This window comes from Boleophthalmus pectinirostris, unplaced genomic scaffold, assembly GCF_026225935.1.
Source record: "Boleophthalmus pectinirostris isolate CB_2022bp ecotype Guang Dong unplaced genomic scaffold, ASM2622593v1 HiC_scaffold_22, whole genome shotgun sequence".
In the NCBI taxonomy this organism is placed as follows: domain Eukaryota; kingdom Metazoa; phylum Chordata; class Actinopteri; order Gobiiformes; family Gobiidae; genus Boleophthalmus; species Boleophthalmus pectinirostris.
The window spans coordinates 24,478,686-24,490,952 of NW_026571190.1; positions in this window are offsets into that span (position 1 = coordinate 24,478,686).

Below are 12,267 nucleotides of genomic sequence, written 5' to 3' on the forward strand. Positions count from 1 at the left end.
ATATATATATATATATATATATATATATATATATATATATATATATATATATATATATATATATATATATATATTTTTTTTTTTTTTTTTTTTTTTTTTTTTTTTTAAAGGAACCTATTAATTAAAAACACCGGACATGGTCAAGTTGTTATAATATGATGTTTTGGTTCTCCAATCAGGTAGCAGAATGAGCCTCACATGAGTCTTTCATTTGGGTTGTCAGGTTTAATGCTGATGCAATCCAATTACTTTAAACCTAAAAGTACTCTCTCTGATCTGAATTGTCACTACCTAAACCCCAGCACCTGCAGCCTATCATGAATGAGTGCTAGTGCAGCCTCTGCAGCTCAGGGAGGGAATCCTGGAGGTTTTGAGCTTTCACATGAGGCATGGCCTGTCCATATACATGTATGTGAAAAAAGTGTTTATGTTCTCTATCTGCAGGTTAAGGCACTGGCAACCCCTGTTCAGTTTTGATTGAGTTTCTTTTTTTTAAGACTGTAAGACAGATCTACATGCAGTTCTTTTAATTCCAGACTGTTTCAGATTAAACCAGCTAGCAAGTATTATGTCTCATTTTCTGGTATTTTCATAAGAAAAAGGAAAATCTAATAATGTTTTCCTTAAACATTTCTGTTAGTGACAAGTTCCATTCTCTCTCAGTATTTCTCCAACCAAACACACCACAACATCTGCAGATTAGCAGATGTAGACATTTAGACATTTGACCTGCCCACATCTCAGTTAAACATTATAGAGATAAAGGATGGAGGGAGTATATGACACACTGGGATACAGGAGGATGGCAGGGCATCTGATTGAGAGGCAGAGTCCATGAGAGCTCACAGTTTATTGTTGCACAAACACAGACAGTCACAGAATAGAAGCAGCTCTGAGGAGGGTTCACTCGAGTCGAACTTTCTGAAGCCCGGCTCGCTCGGTCCCAATCTGGGCCTTAGTCTGGGGGTCTGGATCTCTGTGGGCCGGACCGGACCTGGACTGGGCGGGGCCTGGGGGCGGGGCTAGTCCGTAGGGGGCGGGACTCTGATCCAACATGTCGGCGGAGCGTTTTCTCTGCTGCGCGGATTCGGAAGACACAGCGCTCACGAGAAGTGGGGCATCCGGCTGCAGGTTCTGAGGGGAGAGAGTACACAACATGAGCCTTAAAGGTCAAAGGGCAAATCAAGCTCAGTTTAAAACATAGAGAGGATCTGCAGAGGTTTATCCTGTTTCTACAGGGTTAAAAGAACATCAGACCTGGGCTGGATAAAGGTTATTTTTATTTTTGATACGAGAACTTAAAGTGGGATTAAACACTAGGCCGCCACACACTACAGTATTTGTCGGTCTTAAGCGATTTTTAAACGTGCAACAAAAAGCACACACCACAGACATGAGGAGAATCGTATGAGCCTTTAAATCCCTGATCGCAGAAACTGCAGTGGGATATGTCTGCGTACCACAGACTGAAGTGGTGAGCGTGATCACGTCTGCTGTTTCTTGTCTAGAGTAAAACGACTCACTTTGAGACTCTTAAGTGTTCAAAAGATCAGAGCACTGCACTTCTAGTTTAGATACAAGTCAGAACAGAGTTATTATTATTTGTGAAATGTGGTGCAATACTTCACATACATGATTTTTAAAGCATATAAAACAATAAAGTACACAGGAAGTAGAGTCAGTATTGCTAATCTGCAGCTTCACCTAAATCCGTGCACTGTGTGGATGTAAACAGACACACATGAGGAACTACTCTCGCCTTTTCACTTTCTATGAATGCCTCAAACTGTATTAATAGCACCGTTTTGTCCACTGGTTGTCATTATTTTCAGAGGACAGTTGGATCTATGGATCATGTGGATGAGATAATGCAGTTTAAATGTATAACTTTACAAGTGGTGAGTAATCTCTTCTCATTATGTTTTGCTATTTCCTGAGTTTGTATCTTGCGCCTCAGTGTCTGTCACTCCATCTGCCCCTGACGCTGTTTTTTGGCTGTTTCTTTGGTGGTTACGATTGATTACGATATGACAGAGCATCTCAGAGTCACACTGACACCACACATGAGGAGCGCAGTGCCTTCAAAATCGCACACAAAGATACAAAGTCACGTCTCGCCTACGCGAACACAGGAAGAAGCAAATCCCAGCCAAAATTAGAGTGCGGCGGCCTTTAATCAACTTTTTTTTTTCTATTAAATTGTGTATATCGGGTTTTAATAGTATTGTCTCCTGTTTCTAATCATTACATCAAACTAGGTAAATTTGCAGCTTTCTTCAGTGGCCTTTGCTAATTCAAGTACTATATGACATTACGCAAAACTAAGTGTAGCGGCCAAAATGCACCTCCGGCCACTGTGTGGCACTATGTCTTTGTTTTCTGTGGGTTGCTGCCTATTTAAGACCATTAATTAGCAATGCCAGGTGTTACAAATTGATGAGGAACAGTCTTTTGACCGTGTTCAAAGCTCATGCTAAAATAAAGGAATATTTGAGCTTTTACTGGACTTTTGGGCTCATTTATATGGAAACACGTGTCAGAACTACCTTTTAAAATTTGCATCCTAGTGGCTTGTGTGGCATAGGGCCACTGCCCCTACACTAAGGAAATAACAATAACTGAAATATTGTGATATCGTATCATCAAAAGTGTCACAATAATATCGTGGGTCATTACAATATAATGAATTAATAGTTTCTTTGCTTAAATACATTGTTATGATGGAGCAACAGTTAAAAAAACAGAACTACATAGACCATGATCCTTTGCTCTGTTTCAGATGAAAAAATACATAATGAAATAACTTTTAAAAAGCGCTTTAAATCTTAATTATTTTGATTATGACAGAGAAGTATCATATTCACAGTTCTGTTAGCCTCAACAAAATATTGCAATAAATATCGTACCATGAGATGTTTATCGTAAAAATATTGTATCAAGAGATTTGGATATCGTTACATCCCAGTCTGAAGTGTGGAAAATGGTCACAGCACTTTTCCACCTTCCAGGCACTTCACAACAAGGACCCACTCACTCATTTACACACATTCATACACCCATCTATGCAGACACTGGGGGAGAGGTGGGTTAAATGTCTTGCCCAAGGATACAATGACAGCATGCATTTATGGGAGCTGGAATCACACTGCTAACCTGTGGGTCAGTGGATTTGACCACTCAACCAATGATGTTTTTTTTTTTGTTGTTGTTGTTTTTAATGTCGAGAGCAGGATTCAAACCACCAACCTTTGGATCAGTGGACAAGTGCTCTTAGACCAATCACACTGCTCCTTATACCTGTAGACCTGTTCTTTAGTCCTCCAGGTACTGCCCAGTTTAGCAGCTAAAATGTGAATTGTGGGCTAAGTTTAGGTGTTTAGTTCCACTTTAAAAGGATTTAACTGGTGTAAAGTTATTTTATTAAATGTATGACTGAGGTATCAAAATAACCTAAAATACAGATTAGGCAAATAAATAAGAAATAGTTCAATGGTCAGTGACCCTCTTTTCACAAACTATACAGAAATATATTTGTTTATAACTTTTTTTTTTTTTTTTTTAACCATTATTCACTTTTTTTAAGCTTAAACTGACTCTTTGACTAGACAAAGCTCTGGGGAGCCCTTTAATGTATTGGCACCCCTATAGGGTTCCATCCCTTAGGCTGGGAACCACTCTACTACAGCCCTGGTTTTGTATTGATACTTTGCAGCTTATGTCATCAATATTCCCTGGGGGGTGATGCTAACTGGAGGCACTGCTCTGTCTGATGCTTTGTTAATCAGGTTACACTTTAATATGAGCTTTAATTTAACAAAATCTGACCTTAAAGAACTGACTTAGCATTACAGTTTTCAGTTTGTCACTCTCAGTGTTTTGTTGTTGAAATTCAAACACCTAATCAAGACCATGAACACTCAAATAGATAATAGACTCCTGAAAATGTGTTGCTTAAATCCATTTTGTATTTTCCTTTCTTTCTTTCTTTTCTTTTTTTTTTTTTGAGTATATCTTAAAATGTTGCTGGGCAGTGTTTGCTGATGTGTACATTGTGCCACCATGGTAACTGCTGCGCATTCCACCATAGACATACATTCAGAACCCCCAGCATCATGCCACTGCAAAGTATCAATAGGCCTGATTTACCGGTGCTTACGTGGCTCTGGTTTGGTAGTCTTATATTTACCGGTGCTTACGTGGTCTTGGCTACTTTGGTGCGCTTCATCCGTTTGCGGCGCATTAGCGTGACCTGAGGCCGCTTGAGTCCGGCGATCAGCAGCAGCAGACGGGGACGCGACTTGGTGAGCCAGCTTCTCAACAGCGTCCCCTTGGGAAACCTGTGGGAATTACAATAACACAAACCCAGTTAGATTCAATGTAAAAGTCAAACTACTATCGCCATCACTGGTAAAACAGGTATTATCATTACTTGTTTCTAACTGACTTGTATTGATAAAATGCTGACCCTCTCCTTGTAACTGCTGCTCCTCATTCTTCATCACCTTTTAATTCATCTACATGATCCTGAACAGGTTTGACAGCTATTGACCCTCATTGCTTCTGACTGGCTCTTTGGTTTTGTACTCATATTTCCAAATACTCCAAACACTCCAAAACCTTTGTCCAGGTGAACTACATTTTCTTTTGCGATGTATTAATAATGTTCTGCCAGAGTTGACACCAATCTGTCTTCTATTTCTGGTCAAGTGGATGCAGATAGGATTTATTTGTTAACTTCTAGTTAACCAGGAAAGCCCCACTGAGATTGAGATAGCCTGGGTGTTGAACCCAAGACCTTCAGACTGTGAGGCTGAAGCGCTAATCACTCAGTTGTGTGGAAGATAAACACAACATTTTCAAATTTTGTCCAAAAAATATAAAAATCCACACACTCTGGAACAAACCACTGAAAATAATAATTGGCTTGACTTGCTTCTCAAAGTGGGTCAGAAATGAAGCTTTTCTGAATAGTTTTAGAATGATCTTAAGCTGTATAAAACCACAAAGACTTGGACCACGCTCATGGACCACTATGCCTACAGTACAACTGAGGAACTACACAGATACAAGACCAGACCAGTAATCACATGGTAATATAAAGGTACTGTTTTTTAATGTTGAAAATTTGACCTTAAATCATTAGTCTAAACAAAACCTCACATTCACGACAGAACGGGATTATTGGAGACAATGTTGCAGCCCTGTTATTCAAGTGTGTCACGCCTGTAGTGGTGTAAGCCCACGCTGTAGCCACAGCTGCCCTGGGGCTGCATGAAGGAAATGTGGTTACTAATTTGAAATGTTCCTACATCAACCTTTAACCAAAGAGTAGCCCGACCAAGAGAATACAGTGGCACGAGCAGAAAGAGAGGGCAGAGAGTGGGCAGAGGAAGAGAAAGAGGTAGGGGAGAGAGAGGAGAGGGGGGGAGAAAAGTCCAGAATGGTCGGTGCTGTGCTGGTCAGATGGATCTAGTCTCACTGAGGCCAGAGCTTTGTCCAGAGCAAAACAACAGCTCCCCGCTCCAGCAGTGGCAATACTAAACGCTATCCTGTTTTAGCTTGTTATCTTAGCCTCACACATAATTTGGAATATTTTTCAGTCTAAATTTGACTATATCAGAACAAAGACCACATAGTAACACTCAAGAAACGACTGATGCATGACATATACCTACTGTAAAAAAGCGTGTCCTTTAAAAAAAAAAAAAAAATCTAATTGCTGTACTGAAATTAGTATCAAGTCCTTGCTTTACATCAAAATCAAGTTTAACATTAATTGAGACAATGTTCATCCAAAGCACTAAAATGCTGTCACAGAAAAAATTTAAACATTTACTACCAAATTTAAGTAGCAGATTTTAACTGTTAGTTGGAAACCATAAAAAATAAAGTGAATGATAATCTACATAAGGGGTAAAATAAAATAAAAGAGAACTTAATTTCCAGACCCAGTGAGCAGACTCATAAAGGTTAAGAAGTTAAAGTGGTGGTAGCTGTGTAAGAAGTCTAACAAGCTACAAGCTCCCAGTGTGTGGTCACTGTGCACGTGTGGTAATGTGTAATTGCAGTGAAAATAAAAGAATAAACAAACCTGTAGACAACTAAATAGATTCCTGTTACCTACAAATGTTCAATAAGTGAGAGGTTCTGGTGTGGAAGGAAAAAACAACATTTTCAAATAGAAATTAAAAAAAAAAAAAAAGGTGAAAATCCGAGATCCAATCCATTTGCAAAAAAAAAAAAAAAAAAAAAAAAAAAAAAAATCATAAATAAAATGAAAAACAGACAAACTGAAAACTAAAATTTTAAAAATTGGATTGATAGGACAAAAAAAAATCCCAGCATTCTGAATGTATGTGAATCCAAAGAATTTCAAAGTGGGTTCATTTAAAAAATAAAAAAAAAGGTTGTGGCTTTAAGTAAAGAGTTAAGGTTTACACACCAAAACCAAGAGAAGCTACTAAAACAATCTTTTAAATGTAACACAGCGTCTTGGAAAAAAAAAACCTGACTGATGGTGGTCTTAAATTGTAGTCTACATCTCTTACAAGAAATTCAGAGAAATTTCACGATAAATGACTAGATAAAGTTTAAACATAAATTTAAAACGTAGAAACAGAAAGACAAATCCTGAATCTGTAGCATGCCAGAGTGAGACAAGTCAAGTTCCAAGTTCAACAGTTGAGAAGAAAAGGAGAGAAAGAAAAAAAGGAGGAGAGGAGAAGAGGAGGAGGAGTGTTCTTACCAATTGACCCCGCACATTTGTTAGTTCTGCCCCCGTCGCTCCCGATCCTCTGCATATATGAACCAGAGACCAGAAAGTTCAGCTGGAGAGACAACAACAGGATCAAACTCTGTGCCTCTGTGCTGGGGGCCAGGGAGAGGGGAGAGAGGGGGGTGAGGGACAGGGGGAGAGATAGGCTTTTGGTAGCCTGAGGTTTTGTTTGTATTTTCCCTATAGAAGATCCCTAAGTCTGGTCCCCTCCTCCTCCTCCCCTGTGTCTCAGGTCAAACTATGACAGAGTTGTCCAATCAGATTTGTTCATTTCAGTGACAAAAAGAAGAAAAAGACGGAGCTTATTAGTCACCTATCACTTACAAAAATTACATTTCTCTCACCTCAGAGTTTAGTGCTTTGATGATTAATTCTGCAGAAATCGACACGTTTTTCAGTCCCCTATGATAATTTTATTTATTTTTTCTTCTTTTCCTTGTAAACAGCCATAATTAATCTGTCAATCATGGCCATCTGAATTCAAAGAGATTCAGAGTATATGTCTTTGTGAAGTTATGGAGAAGTTATGGAAAAGTTCATTGGGGTAAATCAGGCACTCAGAGAGAGGGCAGTAAGCGGGTCCAGAATGAAAAAGCGGCCAATCAGAGCAGAGTGTCACAAACCAGAAAATTTACATAATTCCTTTAACGTGATAAAACATTTTGAATTCATAACACAACAGGATTATAATAGATGATCTAAAAACAAATAAATGCTTCTCAATAGCTGTAACCTTTCATATTATTATTTAAAGAGGGATTATTACACTTTTGTGGGGTAATAATTACTAACACATAACATATTTAGACCACATATTTATTGTTTTATATATTTGCCAAAAACAACGTATTTTTTCCACTTTTGGAGATACTCCTTCCCTAAAACTTCTTTAGGTGTCAGGGAACAAAGTAAGGAGGGAACAACAGTAAACAATATGGCAGGAAGCTCTGAAAAGTTTATTTTACATAATATCGTGATGTGATACGAACCGTACCTTATTTTCCCTCATTGTTCTTTACGCTGTATGAGCAGTGCAGGTCCAGCAGAGGGAGCTGTAGTTCCAGATCTGGTCCGGAGCCGCAATGCAGAGCGCGAGAGGCGGGGTCAGATCAGGGCTGCCGCTGGAGCCTCCAGTCTGAGTCAAAATCAAAACACAGACAAGTGGAAAAGGTGTTAAAATAGAGGAGAGGAGGAAGAGAGAGAAAGAGTAAATGGTAAATGGGAGCGGGAAAGAGGGAGAGAAGTAGAACTGAAAAGGCATTTACAGAGGACTAAACCTGGACTAAACCAGGACAAAAGATGGACTAAAGCAAGACTAAAACCACACTTAACCAGGACTAAAACTGGACTAAACCTGGACTATCATCACCACAGAACTCATTATACTGGTCAGCCCTGTGTGGTCAGAGATCTGAGGACGAACCACCTTTAAGTGCTGGACTAAAACTCTTCATGAAGCTGTATTGTGTAACTTTTCAGGTGAGATATCCACCTGCCTGTCTTTATAGAGATGTAATTGCTTTCCCTAAAATGTTCCACAGAATGGCATTACACTTAACCACCAGGCCATGTTACGGGCCAGGTGTTTGCAGAAAAGACCCACCTCACAATGAAAATGAATGTTCTCCAGGGATTGATCAGTTAAACTATAGACACATTTCCATGTAGACAAGCATAGTAGAAACTGGGAATGTTACACAGTGCGCCTTTAAAGCAGGACAATACCTGGACTAAACCAAAGTGATCAGACGTGTGTGATCAGCCAGCTGTCATTTCTATGGGAGGAGTGGTCCTTTAAGGACTGGACTATACGTGGACTAAAGATAATACCACACACTTCGACTAAGGCTGGTCTAAAGCTAGGCTATACCTGGACTAAAACTGGACTACAGTAGCCTACAACAGTAAACCTTGACTATTCCAGATCTAAACCTGGACTGAGATCAAACAGTCGCGTTATCCTCTCAAATGAACCTTCTGAACCTCCTGCTCTGCACCACAGGTGAGTAGGTGATTTGAGCTATTATTTCAAATAGTTGTTTTTGCAGTGCAGACTAGTACTGCACAGTTAACTAGAATTGAATCAAAATTGCAATCTGAGTTGGCACAAATGTCAAACCACAAATCACAATACTTGTCAGAAAAACTGCAATTAGATTTTTCTTCAAAATCACACAGACTGGGGTCAGTTCTGTTGGCTCCTCACATTCTCCAACCTTTGCTTGTATTCTTCAGAGTTCCTCTTGATGGTTTTGGACAGCATCCTGTCCCTTCCTGCTCTGGTTCCTGATCTCATCCCTCCTTCTCTGGTTCCTGACCTGCAGACCCAACCCTGGACCTGGACACGGCTGGTCCTCTGCTGGTCCAGTCTGTGGATAAATAGGTTTACTGTGGAGACAAGTGGAAAGACCATGTCCTGCACATGCTACAGAAGGTCCACATTTCAGCACAGCAGTTCTTCTTCTCTGGGTGCTTGTACTTGGGGTGGGGTTAAGGTCAAATGGACTGAGATATGGGTGTGGTCAGGTGGTCCATCAGGTCAAAGAAGGGCGTGCTCTTTCATAGACCAGAGGAAGGCATCAGGGTGGGGGCTCAGACAGTGGGCAAGTTCTTGGCCTTTGGCCTGGGGCTGGTGCTTTTCAATGATGCAAACTCCACTTGTCTGCTGCACTCATTCACTGACTGCTGCTTCACAGAGGAGATCCATCCCTTCTTCAGCCCTTATCTGAACCTGGGAGGAACCAAGTGAGTAAATTAATAAAAAAATAATATATAAATAATACAACATTATTTAAAATAAATACATGTATAAATGAATATATTCAGAACTGTAAAATGTATGCATTCATGTATTGTATATCTATATAATACATTCCAACATTTATTCTTATATTTATTTATTTATGATTGTGCCATTTTTTACCTCCGCCAAGGTTATGTTTTTGCCGGCGTTTGTCTGTTTGTTTGTCTGTTAGCAACATAACTCAAAAAGTTATGGACCGATTTTGATGAAATTTTCAGGATTTGTTGGAAATGTGAAAAGGAAGAAGTGATTTCATTTTGGGGGTGATCTGGAAGAAATCCTGCATTCTGGATCACTTTGAAATTTTAGTTAACATTGTGGTAAATGGTACCAAAAATTTAGTTTCTCAATATCTCGGTTAATTATTGACCAAACCCCATGAAATTTGACTCATGGATGGACAATGGGATCCTCTTTCATATTCCAAAGGCTGATCCAGATCTGATCCAGAAGACTGATTTTATCACAATTTATATAAAAAATGGGGGTAGTCCTTGGCGGAGGTCTGCGCTCTCTGAGTGCTTTTCTAGTTGGTCCTGTAACATTCTAATAAATCTAAATGAATCAAAACTAGGAATTCTGAACCCCCTTGAACTCTTTCTTTTGCAGTGACTCACGAACACGTCTTTTGTCAAACTCAAAGTCAAAAGTAGAAAATCTTTTATTGGAGGTGGATTTTGTGCAGTGCTCTGACATTTTACACATAAATATTACACTTATTATAATACAAACACATTAGACTTCAATTTAGTGGTATCAGGGCTTTGGAGTCAACAAGCGACTAAACCAGGACCAACCCAGGACTTTACCAAGTTTAATCCAGGTGTAACCAAGGACTAAACCAGGTCCAAGACAGGTCTCAACCAGGTCTAAACAATGTCTAACCCAGGATGAAACTAAACCAAGTCTAGTCCAGGTCTAGTCCAGGATTAAATCAGGTCTTATCAGAAGCAAACATATCTGACTTATCAATATAATGCTGTCAAGGGTCAGTTCAAATCCAGAGTCAACAAAAGACTAAACCAGAAGTAAACCAAGTCTAGCCCAGGTCTTGACCCTGGCTCTGAACAGGTCCGGTTCATGCAGGACCAGTCTGGACCCTCTGGGACAAGTTGCAGTCTCAATTTAAGTTCATGCAACATTTGGACAAAGACGAACAACATTTAAACACACAAAAGTGCTTCAATGTGAACCCAGTCGCCATAGCGACCCAGAAATTAAGTTCAGGTCTAAACCGAACTGGACAAGGACTACACCAGGTCTAAAGCAGGACTGGATCAGTTCATGTTTTGAAATGCCCCTGTGTGTCAGATGCCCTTCCCGTGACTCCAAGGGGTCTTAATCTGTGTAAAAGTTGCTAACCTTGTAGTTTGGACTCTGTAAACATGTTCTGAAACACATACGATTCTTGGATTAGTTTAAAGTTCTGATTTTAATCTTCTGTCAAATGTTAATGCTCCTAGATGGGTTTAAAATGTGAACTGATTTTTATTTTATTATTATTTTTCTCATTTAGTCTTATTTACAGCCCTGGTTGTGTCCACATTTCAGCTTCAATCTTCCTTTTGCTTGTGGCGACTGAGTTCTGGGTTATTTCACATGGCAACAATTGCATATATTAAATACATTTTAGTATTGGACGAAAACACGAGACACAGCAGATTACAGCGCTCCCACTCAGTCTTCACAGTGGAGAGACACTCACATCTGCTTCATCGGACCGTCATGGCGTCTCCTCCTTCTTCACAGTGTTCAGTGTCTCTAAAGCCCAATTCTGTCACTTTTTTTTGTATCGGTCTAGTTTCGATAATAGTTTTACTAATGATTGGCATCTGATTTTCGATGGTTTTGACAACCCTAGAGGAAAGTGACAGAGTTCTGCTTTAAGACAAATATAAATCCTTCAAAATTATTGCCAAATATGTCCATCGTCTTTCATCTTTCCTGTTTGATGAAACGAAATAAGACCATTTTATGATCCAAGTGTTTTCAAAGCAAATGTTCTTTAAATGTACAGCTCTTAGGTAAGAGATGTGTTGCTTGTCAGTCAACATCAGAGACTGGTGAATGAAAAAATGTCTAAAAAAAAAATCTATAGTTCTTCCAGATGCAAAGTTCAAAGTTAAGGCTGAAGAAGCAAAGTCTAAAGAAAACAGAGTCCTCATTCTCTGTTTAAGTGGTATCACATTCAGTGAGTATGGGACATTCTGACTCCCTGTACAGACAGATCGGGAGTCTAACCCACAACCTCCTTACTGAGAGGAGGAGACAGGATAACCACTCTGTCATAGTAACACAGACAGGACATGCACACTCCACTCAATGATCAGAAGTCTAATTCACAACCTCCTTAATCTGTATTTATTATTTATGGAAGACTTAAGATATTATATATCTTAATCTAATTCTGGGAAGACTTTTTGAATCTAAGTGTTTTTTTCAACATTTGGCCTTGTTGTGCTGTTAACGGTGGAAGACCAAACATGGAGAATTGCTGTAATAACCTACACTTGATGTAGGAGACGGGGCTGTGCAATCAATGTACATATTTTAATTGTTATTACAGTTATTGCTCTAATTAATAAATAAAAAAAAAAATAAAAAAAACTTTTTGCTGTGAATGATATGGGCATTTGTACAGCTCCTCAGATCCCGGAGTAAAGCCACTTGTCCAGCCTACAGTGGCTTT